Source organism: Miniopterus natalensis, chromosome 9, assembly GCF_054644295.1.
Source record: "Miniopterus natalensis isolate mMinNat1 chromosome 9, mMinNat1.hap1, whole genome shotgun sequence".
Classification (NCBI taxonomy): Eukaryota; Metazoa; Chordata; class Mammalia; order Chiroptera; family Miniopteridae; genus Miniopterus; species Miniopterus natalensis.
In genome coordinates, this window is record NC_142089.1 from 69,952,191 (window position 1) to 69,969,020 (window position 16,830).

The window sequence follows — 16,830 nt, forward strand, 5'->3', positions numbered from 1 at the left end:
ATGACTCTCTCATCATTGATGTTTCTATCTCTCTCTCTCCCTCCCCTTTCCTCTCTCTGAAATCAATGAAGATATATTTAAAAAAATAAAATAAAATTACAGTAATACATATAGAAAAATTTTCTGTGAAATTAAACTTTTCATGCATACTTAATTTTAATTACACAAACATGTCTATATAAGTAAAAACAGGTAAACTAATTTGTCAACTTTTTAACATATACATTTGGAAAACTAATTTGTCAACTTTTTAACATATACATTTGGAAAACCTACTTTATGATAGAAGGGACTTTAGGCTTTAATGGACACTCCCTCGGCCAAATTAGTCCATTTTATTGAGGTTTTATTGTACACATAAATGGTATTTATTACCTGAGGGAGCAGGAAAAAAAAAAACAACCTTCTTTCACTACTGGTGTTAATTTGTAAACAGAGAACTGAGTAAAGTGTATAGAGGGTGAGGCAAAAGTAGGTTTACAGTTTGTGTGTGAAATGGAATTTATTCTCGTATTATTAATTATTGTATTATTTTCAATACAAACAACTATAAATCTACTTTTGCCCCAACCTGTGTATCAAAAGTACTTGTTAGATTTTTAGTATTATATAGTCATTTAAAGAGAAGCAATCAATTCAGACAGAACTACCACAATGGTCTATTAAAAGCCTTACACATCCACTGAACACAAAAACCTAACACCATCACCCCACAACGCAGCCTGTCGAGGTCCAATACCACTGGGCTCCCCTTCTCCAAGGCAATGCCCCACCCATCAGGTGACTCTTAGAGAGAGAACAAGAAATAGAGGGGAGGGTTGGCAGAAAGAGGGTCCCTCAGATGGAAGGCTACTTGTGATGAGGCAATGTGCCAAAAGCACCTTGCATCTTGAATACAGATGAATGATGCCACAATAAATGCCATTAATCCCAAACTCCCATATGCCAATATTCTTACATGTTAGCACCTGTTTCAAAGGTACTCCTACTACCTGATAACCTAAACCCCATGATAAATGTTGTTATAAATGGTTTGGGAGAATCACTCTGCTCCTCCCCCCAACACACAGGTTATTTTGTATTCTCACTTCTGCTTTTCTCTTTTGGATAACCAGGAGATGGCTATCTGTTGGAATACAAAATTTTATGACACAAGTTAAATAGCTATTTTAACATTTTCTCTTACTGACACTTTTATTAAATGCAGTAAACAGCCAGTGTGTTCAGTGGATATCATATAAACAACATCGAGGCTTGATTTTGGTTTGAATCAAGCTGACCAGTGAAGAGAAAATACAAAAATGTTCCCAAACAGAAAGAATAGTTCCATTGCTTTGCTCAAAGGCCAGGACCTGGAACACAAGCCTGTGTGCCATTTCCACAAAGGCTGAGGGCTTTTTTTACTTAAATAATATTTAAAAAGAGAAAAATCTGTTTTAAACTTCTAGAGTTCTTCACTCAACTAGAAAGATATTTGAGGAAAGTCGAAGGGACTTCTGGGACAGCATCATGCGTAACAACATCCGCATCATACTGATGGAGGGAGAAGAGCATGAACTACGATCAACAACCTGTGTGAAAGAAAACGTTACATAGGTTCAGGCCATTTATAACAAATCCACAGCCAACACCATATTCAGCAGGCAAAAACTGTAAGAGTTTCCCCTAAGATCAGGAACAAGACGGGGGTGTTCCCTTTCACCACTCTTATTCAACATGGTACTGGAAGTCCTAGCCACAGCAATTAGACAGGAAGAAGAAAAAAAAGGCATTGAAATTGGAAAAGAGGAAGTAAAACTGTCATTATTCACAGATGACATGATACTATACATAGAAAACCATAAGGGTGCCATCAAAAAAAACTATCACTGATAAATGAATTTGGTAAGTAGCATGATACTAAATTAATATTCAGAAATTGTTGGCATTTTATATACCAGTAATGAACTATCAGAAAGAGAAATTAAGAGAAAAAATCCCATTGACTACTGCAGCAAAAAAAGAATAATGTACCTATGAATAAATTTAACAAAGGAGATAAATGTCTTGTATTTCGAAAATTATAAGACACTGAAGAAAAAACTGAGAAAGATACAAATAAATGGAAGCATATACTATGTTCGTTTTAATGAATTAACATCATTAAAATGTCCATACTACCCAAAGCAATCTATAGATTCAACATAATTCCATTAAAATACCAATGGCATACTTTACAAGTCCAGAACAAATATCCTCAAAATTTATATGGAACCACAAAAGACTCTCAACAGCCTCAGCAATCTCTAGAAAGAAAAACAAACAAGGCCACTGTAATCAAAATAGCCTAGTACTGGTATAAGAACAGACATATAGATCAAAGGAACAGAACAGAAAGCCCAGAAATAAACCCACGCCTTTATAGTTCGTTAATATTAGCGACAGGAGGCAAGAGCAAACAATGGAGTAAATACAGTCTCTTCAATAAATGATGCTGAAAAAACTGAACAGGTACATGCAAAAAAATGAAACTAGACCACCAACTTACACCATGCACAAGAATATTCTCAAAATGAATAAAGGACTTAAATGTAAGTTGTGAAACCATAAAAACCCTAGAGGAAAAAATAGGCAGTAAAATCTCAGACATCTCTCATAGCAATATTTTTGCTGATATATCTCTTAGGGCAAGGGAAACAAAAGAAAAAATTAAAAAATGGGACTACATCAAACTAAAAAGCTTTTGCACAGCAAAGGAAACTATCAATAAAATGAAAAGGAAACCCAATGAATAGGAGAACATATTCACCAATGATACATCTGATAAGAGGCTAATTTCCAAAATATATAAAGAACTTATACAACTCAACGTCAAGAAGACAAACAACCCAATTAAAAAAATGGGCAAAGGATCTGAATAAACACTTCTCCAAAGACGACATTCAGATGGCCATTAGACAGATGAAAAGATACCTGAAGTCACTAATCATCAGAGAGATGCAAATTAAAACCACAATGAGATATCACCTCACACCTGTCAGAATGGCTCCATCAACAAATCAACAAACAAGTGCTGGTGAGGGTGTGGGGAGAAGAGAACCCTTGTGAACTGCTGGTAGGAATGGAGACTGGTGCAGCCACTTGGAAAACAGTATGGCATTTCCTCAAAAAATTAAAAATGGAACTACCTTTTGAACCAGCAATCCCACTTCTGGGAATATATCCAAAGAAACCTGAAACACTATTTCAAAAGAATATATGCGCCCCTGTGTTCATAGCAGCATTATTTACAACAGCTAAGATCTGGAAAGAGCCCAAGTGCCCATCAGTAGATGAGTGGATAAGAAAGCTGTGGGACATTCACACAAGGGAATACTACTTGGCCATAAAAAAGAAGAAAATCTTACCTTTTGCAACAGCATGATGGATCCGGAGATTATTATGCTAAGTGAAATAAGCCAGTCAGAGAAAGACAAATACCATATGATTTCACTCATATGTGGAATCTAATGAACAAAATAACTTAAAACAGAAACAGAAGCACAGACCCATAGAACAGACTGAGAGAGGTCAGGGGAGGGGCCTGGGGTGACTGAGTGGAAAGGGGTAAAGGGATTAAGCAAAAAATATATATATGACACATACACACAGACAACATTATGGTAACAGCTAGAGGGAAAGGGGGTCGGGGGAGATGAAAATGAGCAAAGGAAGTATAAATGGGGACAAAAAGAGACTTGACTTGGGGTGATGAGCACACAACACAATATGCAGATGATGTTTTATCAAGCTGAACACTTGAAACCTGTATGGTTTTATTAACCAATGATATCCCAATAAATTCATTTTTTAAAAGGTAAGAATTTTGGGACAGATAGTGGGTATTTTCAGATGGAAGGCCAAGAGATGCTTGTAAAGAGATGGAGTATTAAAAATATTTTTTGAATGATACTAAATGATCACTTCATGCCTGGGTGACAGAGTTCAGAAAATTATGATCAGAATGCTTTAGTCAAGCAAAATTTTATGCCCTTATCCACAGCAGTGGAAAAATTTGGACTCTTGAGCCTTCTAAATATGCTGTTTTTAGGCAGCATGGAGGTGCATTTCCACGGCCAGGCATATGCTCTGCATTGTCCACCTGCTCTCACCAGTGGACTTCATGTACCTAGAACTCATGACTTTTTAAGGGGAACAAATAACTACCTGAAATTGGGATACCTGCTTAAATTGAGAGCCTAGAAAAAGCTTAAAACATTCATGGGCAAAAAAGCTGGAAAGAAAATACCATAACTGCTAAAGAGGGACATGAAGAGTCAAGCACCGAGTGCACTTACACACTCAGAGTGTCTGTAGCCACATCCCCAAACTATGCTAACTGCTCAGGTACTCAGATTTTAAAAATCAAGGAAGCACTGTTCTGAATAAAAGAGTACAATGAACCCAAAAAAGGGGGCTGAAAGTCTTTCCTAGATGGCTTCCTGAGAAAGCCCAAGTTTTCCATGATTGAGTACAACACAATGGTGAGAGCAGTAAATTAAAATGCTTCCTACTTAGTGTACCAATAGCATAAGGCGGCCCGCATGGAAGGGCCTAACGCTTCATAAACTTAAGGATGAAAACAAAAGGAAACACCATCTTCAGATAATGCCATGCCAAAAGCAGAGGGAAAGGCCAAACGGTGCAATAGCAATCCGCTGTTGCAGCAAAAAAAAGATGTGTGTATGGGTAGGTGACCCGCAGCTGTAACAATTCTGACCCAATGCTTGAGTGATCTGGGACAAGTTACCTAGCTGCAGGGGGCTGTGATGAGCCTGTCTGCCAGTGCTGTGAGCACTAAGATGTGGCAACACATAAGCCAGTGTCTAGCACAGTGCCTAACACAAAGTGAGCACACAACACAATCCTCCCCCTTTACTTTCCCAAGGATTCCTTCCAAAAACAGTTTCACCCACTGGACAACTGTAAAACTTCCTAATTCCTCTGACAATGATCTTGGCAAAGTAGCTCCCATCATTTAAAACTGCAGTCTTTTCGTGTCCTGTACATCACTGTACATAAGTTATACTTTACAACAGCATGTCCCCAAACTTAAAATTTTTAAGACTTACACATATCTCATAGGCATTCAGAATTATGTTACTATTATGTCATTCATAAATTACTGTGAAAAGTATCTGAATAGCATTTTATGAACTTAAAAGCGTGGCAACAGTAAGTGAGGTATAAGCCTTTGGGTAAGACACACCAGAATTCTACTTCCAGTCTCTGCTCCGACAGTCAATTCCTGTGGTGCCCATGGTCCTTGCTCACATACGCCTGTTTTCCTCTTTGTGAAATGGGAACAACACAAGTACCAACAAGGTACATGTTTGGGGTTTTTTGTGGGTTAAATGCAGTAATGAGATTAGGACAGGTCCTCAAATACATAGTAAGAACTCAATAAATGCTGTCCATTATCCTTAATAACATATGCAAAATATTATTACCATAGGGTTAATTTTGAAACTACTACTCAAGTTTAGAATATCAAAGTGTTTGCAAATATAGAAAAAAAAATTGCTGAACACAATCTGAAAGTCCATAAAAATCTACAAAGGTAGTTCAGATACTCAGGACAAACAAGGTAAATTTTTTCTCACTTCTATGTGACTTAAATCATTAAAAATTCTTCTGGTGAATTCTGGGTAATTTAAGTTACATGTATTTTGTCACTGGTCAGTGTTTCACAAAAGATACTTAACATTCTTTTGAAAATCACGTTCATTTATAAAAAGAAACTTCAAGTATTAAAAATAAAAATTAACTGCTAGGTTTCAAATTGCTAGATTTTAAAAAACCATTGTAAAGCATGGCTTTCCAATATTTGTACGTCATAATTGTTTTTATTAGGCATGTTTGCACCCTACAGATGTTATAGAAAGCATTTAACAGGCATGCACTGTTAAAATTATAATGCATTTTTAATTGTTAATAAATGAGGCTTGAAATCTCTTATAAAAAGGTGTTTATATGCTATGAATACCACTGCTAGCACAGGCTCCGAGGCAAGGTAGGCCAATCACCACTTACAGGTCTCCTCACAGAAGGGCTATGCTTCATTAGCCATCATAACTCACATGAATTCACTGATAAAAATAATGGCTAGCTCAAGGCTGACCCACCGCACACTCCCAAGGGCCCATTCACACACTCCTCTGGAGCGGGCAGCACAGGAGCCCTGGACCCCCTTGCCACTGTGACAGCAACCTTGAAAAATGTGCCTACCTCGTTAAATGTTAAAGAAAGTATACAAACCAAATAAATCTCCCTTAACATGCCAGACAGACCCAAACATGCCCCACCTTTCTTGCAGATTAATCTGGCATGTCAGGAGCCAATTCTAAAGTGCAGCAAAGCTGTCCTGCTCCTCTATCTACCAAGCAATGATTGGGACCCTCCAAGGACCAGGGGCTGAGCTGCTTGTCTGAGGTGGATGATGGATTTACTTGCATCCACATTCATGTTCACCCGATCGGATTTGGCCAATGGTACCTATGAAAATGCCGAGTAGACAACCAGGGTTAGAAACAGAGATGAATGTACTAAAACAAAGCCAAGATCCACACACTGTTTCATCACCCTGGTGATCTCATTAGTCTAGTGCTCTCAACTACGCAGCTAAATAGCCACAGAGGCTTTAATGAACCAGAAAATAAACATGAACTCTCTCACAGAGCAAATTAAACTTAGCAGCACAGATGATTACAGGTAAGCATCACAGTGGAGGTTCCAGAATGACTGTATAGAAGGACGCAGGGCCAGTCTACCTGGGATGGGAGGGGGAGGTTGCTGAGACACGTTAACTACAAACTGTACTTGCACAGTCAGATGTCTAGTCAGAGACATGTGGACTGAGACATGTGGTTAGGGGGAGCCAATGAGCTGATGAGGCAGGGCAGGGGTGGAATGGGCTGGGGTGCGCCTTAACATTTCCAGAGGTTTATTTTGGTGCCTACCCCTAGTACCTAATTAAAAAGCTGCAGTTTTAAAGTTCAACTGAAATTTTTTTGTGTTTAGAAATGAGAATGTGTCACACACACACACTTTTTATCATGCAAAATCCCAAGTATATATAAAAATAGAACCAATGGCATAACCCCGTGTTCTCATTCTCACCCTCCTTCAGCAATTATCCATATTCCACCACCACCCGAGATCCACCTCCAGACCACTCTGAAGCAAAACTCTGTGGGAATTGTTGTTTGTCATATTGACTGAAGTGCCATAGCATTTACAGAACAGACATCAGACTTATTAGAAATCCCACAAAGCCTAAAACAGTCTCTACCTAAAAATCCTAGAAGTGCACGTAATAATACAGCAAGAAAACACTGGTGAGTGTCTGATTCAACAGGAACCGCTTCTGTGCTTCATACTGAAGCAATCAACGCCTCCCAAGCCACAATCAAATCCAGGAAAATGGGAAATGCTCTGTCATATGAGCACCACAGGCATGCAGATATCACAGGAAATGCCTAGCTAATTAACCATTTTTTAAGGAAAGAGAATAGGTAAAAACAGACTTTAGAGTCAAAATGTAGGATATTTAAAGCAAACATTAAGAAATGTTATTTTTTTAAAAAAGGATAGTGAAGCTTAATTTACCTTTTAGAATTTAAAACTCACTAAAAAGTTACTGTCACAAAAATAGTATGGTATTAGCATAGAAATAAGTAAGTTAGTAGACTAGGCCAGGAGTGCAAGTATATATGGCAAGTTACTGCATGACAATTCTGTGAGAAAAAGATTCTTAATTTAATAAACAACCTGGCCGACTGACTTTATTTCTAGGAAAAAATAGATTCTCTACCTCACAGTATGTACAAAAAGAAGTACAAATAGATTAAAGATCTAAATACAAGAAATATCACATTATACTGAATTCAAAGCATCAATCATAATGCAAACCATTATTTTATATGCCACTGAAAGAAAAATACACTCCCAGATAAAAAAAGAGCAATCTAGAGAAAGTAAAGGATATGAAGAGGTAATACAAAGGATGGAAGGGAAGTAACTAATAAGCATATTAACAAGTCACCATTTTTACCCATTACGGTTAGCTGTGGGTGAAGTCCAGAGAGAATGAAGATAAAGACGAAAAGGGAAAAGAGGTGCTGCTACAAACTTTTCATCCAGAAATCTAGCCATTTCTATCAAAATCTAAAACTCTGGATGTGCTTTGGCTTAGTAATTATAATTTGGGAATCTATGCTATAGAAATAAAAGCATTAAACATCAATAAATAAAATGTACATACCAAGGATGTTCACTGCAGCAGTTTGTAATGGCAAAAACAACAACAAAATCAATTTATTTGTTTAATAAAAAAAGAATTATGTAAATTTGTATTTTAGATTATATGACTAATTAAACTCCAAATTATGATCTGTGATGTGCTGAAGGATGTCCACATCAAACTACTGAATAGAAAAGAGCAAGCTAGAGTGTAATGTATATAATATCCCATCATTTTGTTCAAAAATATGTACAAACCTATGTGTATTTATTTCTAAAAACAGAAAGATGTAGGAGATACAGCAAGCTGATAACAGCTCAAAGAGGGGAAAACAGACAGCCAGATCGATCTATGGACCCACTGCCCAATCAATTAGATCTTCTCTGCAAGAATAAAATTAGAATTCCTTTTCTGCCTCTGCCTCGAAAGGAGGTTATCCTACTCTGCTACCCTTTCCAGGAAAGAATATCTATACCTGGGATACTACGCTACTTCTGTCTAGCCGCTGCATGTTTTCTAAGTCTTTGTATAGAGTTGTGTTTCATATGTACAAACTAAGAAAACTAAGCTACATAATCCATTTTCAATATTCTACTCTTTTCTTTGAAACTGCAAGAAAAGTATTATTTTCTTTTGAAACAACCTTCCAATTGTTTACATGATTTATTTTTCAGTAAAACACAAACTTTATCACAAAATAGACAAAAACACAATTCTGCTTTCTTTCCCCTTCTAAACACAAAGTCAAAGAAGGTACAATGGAAATGTATGAAAATAAAGGAATTCATTCATTTCTATCTAACCTGAGAAAATGTCTCCAAAACTTAAATTGTTTAGAGGCAGCATCAGTTTGTGAGGCAGGGAATCTGGTACCCCCAATCTCACTCTCTGGGATCAAGGTCAGTCAGTAAGGAGCAACTGAAAAGCACATTTAAGTTCTAGTCTTTAAAACAAATGTGCCATATAGGCGAGTCCCTTGCAGTGCTTCTGGAAGCAAAGTACATACAATGACCCTAACTACAGACAAGCCACAAATAAAGAAATGGTTGTAAGGACACTGCCTAGATCATGCTTTTAATACTAAGCAGTACTGCCCCAAAGGAGAAAACTGGTTCTTAAGAGAACAAAAAATACTTTAGCTTTTACCATGGTTTGAAACCTTTCAAATCTTTGCCCTACTCAACAAAATCTTATCCCTCAGTATTTCATTCTTCTCATTAAGCAGAACTTTAATTTTAAGTTAATTAATGGTTAACTTAATTTTTCTCCTGAATTAGATAATGAAAAAAGTCTGCAATATACCAATCTAGATCATAACTGAAAAGATACAAGTAATATAAAAAAGATCGTATTTAGTAAGTTCTCACCTAACTCTAGACACACTGCATCTATCTATTTGGCTTGGAATAGTTTGTTGTTTGGTATAAATAAGAATTGTTACTAGCTAATCATTGGTATAAACATCCAAACCATTAAATAATCAAATTCAAATGTTAAATTACCTCTGAATTGTTGGAAACTATGTTGGAAACTAACCTAATGATGTATATTTTGAGCAACTCTGCTAATATTATGTGCATATAATATTTAAATTTAGTAAATGTATTCTTTTCCCCAAAATATTTAAAACATGTCAAATTTAAAAAAACATCCAAGTTTCTAAGACAAGTCTAAACATATTCAAACTCAAAATTTATTCTCATTTGTATTTATCCTGACAATGAAATATTTATACATTGCTTACAAGGCTCCAACTCTGTTTTACTACCTCACACAGGTGACAGATCTAGTCAAGGGGCCTGTTCCATTCAACAGCCTTCTCTGATTACAACCCCATTTGTCACTTGGGCCACATTACAAGACAGTAACAATGTCTGACACATCTGCTACAATGCACTTTTATCTTCAAAAATTCAATTCACACAAGTCTGTATCAAGCAAAAAGTTATAAAAACTGCTTCTTACTTCATTCATAAAGAATATGAAACAATCAGTATGGTGAACATACTACCACTTTTTCCCAGTTGTCATAGTTTCTTTCTAGAGAGAACAAAACAAAATGCTGTGGTGGAGTCTCAAAACTCCATGGATAATTTAAATGAATAGTCAACATTTAAGAAATTATATAAATCCACACATTTCTCTATGAAAGACAAGTAAGGCAAGAGTCAGATCAATGATCCTTTGCTTTGTGGTAGAACTAAATTCTTAAAAGCAAATGTGATTTTATTTAAATTTTTCTTATCTTTTAAGAGAATTATCTCCTGTGAACATCATAAAAGATTTGCACCACCTGGTGGAAAAGCAAAGATTCAAACACAGTTAAATCTCTTTATTATGGAGCATTTCTTAGGTCTTCTTGGATCAGAAACCCTTTTAGCACGCTGATGAAAGCCCTGGGTCCTCTCCTCTCCTAAAGCAGGCTCATGCATACATATTCAGAGCAGGGGCACACTCAAACAAACAAATAATAAGTACTTGCAACAACTCCTGCATCCAGCAACAGAGAACACTCATCTTTCTTTTGGTTTGTAGTTCCTCTTAGCTGCCCAGAATCTAAAACCTTATTCCACAGTTGGAAAAGCCACCACTGGGTATGTCCTGGTGGGCAGCCAGGCCCTCCTTCCTCTCCCCAGGGCCACAAGGCCAGATGCTGGGTCTCCCTGAAGTTTGGCTATCGGGTGTGGTCAGGCAACCACTACATGCTCCCTGCACACTTTACCCGCAGCAGCAGGGCTCTCAGAGGGTTGGTGCTCCCCACCATATGCTGCTCAAGATCCAGCAGTGCTCCTTGCCATGACCTTGCATGTTTTGGCTTCACACACAGCTTTCTACCTGTCTTTTAAAAACAGATGTCCGCCTGTGTTGGCCATTATGTGAGCTATTCACTACACTTCCAATGAATTCCTCTCTGAGCCAGAGAGAGAGCCAGAGTTTATTTCTATGTTTTGAAATCACAAATTTCCACTTTATTATAAGCCTCCCATCCCCAATCAACCAATCCTATGACCTTCTTACCAACCTGGAGCCAACTGATCAAATAAGACTTAAAGGGCTACTGGAAGTGAAGCTAAGGGAGACAGGATGAACAGACAAGTGCAAGAATATTGTTATTAGAATTGAAGCAGGATTCCTACAAGCCAACCCAAAGAGGCTTGTTTACCTGGGTGGCTTCCATTTGGCTCTAGCCAGTATTTGACACAACAGGCATGTTTCAACCAAAGGTAACTGGCAAACATTTAATGAAAGAAAACTGGTAAAGAAAAGCTAGGTGTCACAGAAACAAAGCTCAATGCCTGTCGATATGATACACGCACGTCTTTAAGCAACAGAGCAGAGACCTGTGCGTCCTTCCCGTTAGGGTGCCACACGAGCACTAGTAACACTCCCTCAGCACACCTACACCTGAGCGAGCATTCCAACCTGAAAATGGAACCCTAATTTTCAAACTCATCTCAGAATTTTTTTAGCTGAAATAAAATAAACAAATCTAAATATTTTAGTTCAGATAAATACGTGACAAAGAGCAAGAAATAATAAATAATTTTCCCAAAGGCACACAGCTAGCTTCTGCTGAGAGTTAGGACCCAGGGGTGACAACATGTACTCTATATGCCAGTTACCCCAATAAGTATGTTAAATATAGCACCTGTTTTAATCATCACAAACCAGTGATGGACGCAGCCTCGTCATTTTATAACAGTGAGGCTCAGGGGGTAAATGCCTCATCCAGAGTTCACAGGAAGCAGAGTAGATTCAAAGCTCTATTTGTTCAGATCTGAAGTTCGCCCCGGTCCGCTTCATTCCCAGCTTTGTGGTTCAGGGGCCGGGGTGCGGAGGGGCGATGTTCTTAACCTTCTGTGTATGCTGTGGTCTGATAAAACCTACGGACCTCTTAAAGGGTGCTTTTAAATGCCTAAAACACACAGAATAGAAAAAGAAAACCAATACACCAAAATCCAGTTCTCAAACATTAAAAAATAATTTGAGAAACTGATATCGTGCTTCTTTAGGAAGGCATTAAATAACATCTAACTTAGTACCTAATGACTGCTGTTATTTGCCTTCAGTGGATAGATCAAAACATTAAAACAAAGAATTTAAATACATTAATGTCCTAAGAGACATACCACGTTCCTTAATTGTTCCTACACAGAATGCTTTAAAAAAAACAGTAAATGGTAGAATTTATCATTTAAATTTTATAATGATGAAGAATTTTTTGAAAAATGTAATATTCACTACTACATACACAGAATACTTTCCTCTAATATCCAATTAAACTTACCTATAATATCCAACCACACAAAAACTACATTATCCACAAATACAGGGTGGGACAAAAGTAGGTTTACAGTTGTTCATATGGAAAATAATACACTATTAATAATACAAGAATAGATTCGTTTCGCATACTCACAACCATAAGCCTACTTTTACCCCACCCTGTGTTTATATTCAGCCATAACCTACAGCTCAGCAACGGAATGCAGAAGGGACTATAGTTTCACAGATCAGGAGTCAAGAAAATTTAGTATTTGCCACTAATGTACAGTATCAAGAATATTATCAGTAATCAATATAGAACTGACCACAGCAGCAAATACACAAAGAAATTTATACAGACAAGTGTGTTTGGATTCTGAGCACTTCATTTGTGTTTGCTGAATAGCTGGACAACCAGAAATGTTCAGCAATTATAAGAATGGAGCACAACTAACAAGACAAATAATGCGCTGTACTCTGAAAGAGGAAAAGCTGCACAGGGTGAAAATAAGGCAGTGCCTTTCCATCCTTCGAATGGCACACACACCCTCCATGACCTGGTCTTCACCACCCACTCTGTGCCCCCTACACTGCTCCTCACTGTTAAATTCACCCTGGGGATAAGAAGGTCCTTGGAACTACACATCCCCGGACTCACACATCACACCTTTATCTGCACTGTCACCTCTGCTCAGATGATCCTCCCAGGTGATCTGGCCAACTCCTGACCATTCTCTAAGACCCAGTTCACACGGCCTCTTCTCTGGAAAGCCACTCTTCTAAACTGTTGTTTGTTCTTTAAGTAACCATCTACATGACCATATAAAATCACCTAAGGAGCTTTGCATCCCTGCGCTCTAGAGCAGTACCCAGAACACAGCGTGATGAATTAGACTGAAGAGTCACTTAGCAAATGCTCGATCAGTGTCTAAAATAATTTAAAATTCTCATATTGCTGCCACCCCAACAAAAGCATTTCCATAAAGGCCATGTAATTATATATTCTATACTACATATATATTTTAAATATAGGATCATGTTTCCACAGGATCTCAAAAACTATCATTTTAAAAGTTTGTTGGTACAGAGGATCAATTTACTATTTTAATTTTTTTTTTTCTACATAGAGGAGCTTATTTTTTTCTGATTGGTGTTTCAGGATTCTTAGAATATATTCCTAGAAAAAGGATAACTGAGTCAAAAGGCAGTTCCATTGTTATACTATTTTAATTTAAAGGGCATTCAAATCACTTCCACTATTTTGCTATTAAAGATAACACTAAATGAGTATCTCTGGGTAAATATCATTTTGTCTCTAATAATTTCTTTGAATACATTTCAAGAAATAAAACACCTGTGTAATGAGGTACAAAGTTTCACCATGTCATCAACAACAAATGACTACATCGTTCTACACAACTCAGGAGAACTGGTGAAAAAAACAAGTGCCAAATGCATTGGTAAATAAAAATTGTTATCTCTACACTGTTCCCATTTTCACACTTTATTACTGAGAGTAATTTTTCCACATATTATTTCACCATTTATAACTTCCTTTGTCCATTTACTTATTATCTCTTCTTATATATTAGAGTAAGCTACATTTTTAATATTAACTTCATCTATCAGCTCTGAGATACATTTTTATATCTGCGTTCTAATTCTCTACACCTGAGAGATTATACTCTCAGGTAATTACATTCAGTAGTCTGAATGTTCCTTTACATTGTGTACTTTTTTTCTATATTTTGATTTTCTATATCCCTACTCTTTAAAATTTATTTTGACTTGTGGGTTGAAGTTTCAGTACTTTAGCCCCCAAAACACCTACTCAGTTAATCCCAACACTGGTTTAAATGATCCTTCCCTGTTTATGTGTATGTTTATATATGTAAAAGAGTAATTCCAAAATTGTAAATGTTAAAAAATAAGATTCCCATTAGAAATAGATTTTGGAAACAACCAACTTTACTGGTATACACATTAAACCACAGAACAAGGGATACATGAAAAGTAAAATAAACTATTTGCAATTTTTCACCATAATTAGATTTATTTTGATTTACCTGTGAATAGGTCCTGCCACTCCACCTCTCTGAACTGTGCTTATTGTTTCATTAAAAAAGAAAAGCGTGATCATAATTCTTTCCTAAAACAATAATGTACATAAATTTGAAAAGTATAATGAATTATTTAAATGCTACCTTGTTTTCACTTCAGTAAGCCCTATTGGCAGAATTCTATAGACTATGATTACATTCGGAAAAATTTAGCTGTTCAACTGGGCATACTCTAACTTTATTTTTCAAATAACTTGGAAATATGATGAACAGCTTTCACTGTCTCAGATTAAACTCATGGGTCAATCTTAGCCAAAACTATATATGTATATATACTCATTCACAGACAGATTCTGCGATATATGCTCACACACTTTATATAACTAAAAATAATAATACCCACATCCATGAGGTGTCAGTAGTTCTTCACACATTGGTAGCAAGGTCTTGATTCACACAAATGGTATTTTTTTCCCAACTCTAATGTGTCCAACCCTTGAGCTTACTAGTGTTTTTCCAGGATATTTTTGTTGAGATCCTACACTTACAGGGCTTTTCCAGTGACATGTCAGGTCAGATGCCACATGGAGCCTGGCCCAACCCTCAAGTGGAGAAACCACCCCAATCATCCAACCTACTCTCCCTTAGCCAAGTCTCACCACTGAATTTCTCTTTTCTTCTAGGCTCCCAAACTAAAGAGAAATAAGAACAAAAACGTGTGTGTGTGTAGGTTTTACGCACTAAAATGGGGACTCAGAGAATTAGTTCAGTACGACAGAGAAAGGAAAGAGAATTCTTGGTGTTTGGGGGCAGCTTCCCCTCCCAGTCTCTCCTGGCAACTCTAGTTGCCCCATGAGACGTACCACTTTGTATGTGTATGGTCAGGAGCTTGTCTCGCCAAGGCCTGAAAAGCAGGCCTTGAGGCTGGCATTTCTGCCTGAGTCACTTTGGAATCCTCCACAGCACTCAAAGGGCATGGTGCCTTGCACAGTTTTCCTGAGCACACAAGAAAAACATCCAATCTACACAGAATAAAAAGTCCGAACCCTTACTTCATTTAATAAAATCCTCCTAAAAAATGTATCACAGGCACTGTTGCCAAAAATATGGCTTTTAAAGCCTAAAGGGGGGGAAGTAATCATTTTTATAAACCTGCAATAGCCCTGTCTCAAGAGACACACTTGTACCAGTGTTTCATAGAAATGACATGCATGTTATAACTCCACACTTCATTCTTGCAACAAATGCAGGTGCTAAAAGGCCATTCACAAAATCTATCACTTCGCTATAGAACTTTGGCTGTATCATGTCTGCGAGGGGCATGTGTGAGTTGTTAAATCAGACCTCATTCCAGACAGCACAGGGCTGCAACTCCAAGTGCAAGGTGACTGCCTGTAAAGCATCTGCATAATCCCATCTACTATGTAACCAGCAACTTCCTAAATTCACTTCACCATGAAGGAGCTCTAGATCCTGACTTCCTGTGTCTAGATTCTGCAGTGTCAATAGTGAAATTTATAGTTTTCAAAGGATTTTATGTTCAAGAATTACTCTTGATAAACACATTAACCACAACAAACACATTTTTCAGGAGAAATTAAAGGCTTCCAAAAAAAGAAAAGACAATGTCTAGAAATTTAAATTTTTTTTTTTTTTTTGGCATAAGGTACTTGCTGAAGTTAGTAAAATGTTAAGAGGAATTGTTAACTTCTCGGTTCTAAGAATCATATGAAAGTTATTAAGAGGATCTGAATGTGCCATAGTCCAACCATATCCTCTCTAAAACCAAAAATGACATTAAAACCTAAAGTAACCAAGTTACCAGTTCCTCCACAGTAACTTAAATATCATGGGACAGAGCCTCTGAGGTTGAACAGGGTGAGCTCCGGTCCAGCGAGATCCAAGAAAACTTCCTATAAAAGTCTTTATCTCTACTGTAAGCAACACTGCAGCAGATGATCAAATTGTCTGATACAGTTGAGCTTGCTACAGCAACAAAGTCTAACCTATTCAGCTGCTCTCTCCTCTTTGAGACAAATGTGTACAGACTTAGTGTTTAAAAAAGTCTTTATCTCTACTAGAGACCTTGTTTTGACCCTTCCAATCATGTCCTGAATTGTCTACATAATGAACTACTACTGTTCTTCCGTTTTATAGACCTCCCCACAAGACAATCTTACACACAGTAAATCCTCACTTAACTTCATCAATAGGTTCTGAGACTTTAAGTGGACGAAGAACAAA

At 37.1% G+C, this 16,830-nt stretch overlaps 1 protein-coding gene and 1 non-coding gene across 5 annotated transcripts in view; one reads left to right on the top strand and one right to left on the bottom strand.

The window, feature by feature from the left end:
* The window catches only part of HIVEP1 (HIVEP zinc finger 1), a 130,217-nt gene that overhangs the window by 90,542 nt on the left and 22,845 nt on the right, over window positions 1–16,830 (bottom strand). The window lies entirely within an intron of this gene.
* On the top strand, window positions 16,525–16,644 carry LOC148092503 (small nucleolar RNA SNORA28). The gene has a single exon (XR_015715104.1). It is a non-coding gene; the product is annotated as a small nucleolar RNA SNORA28 (small nucleolar RNA).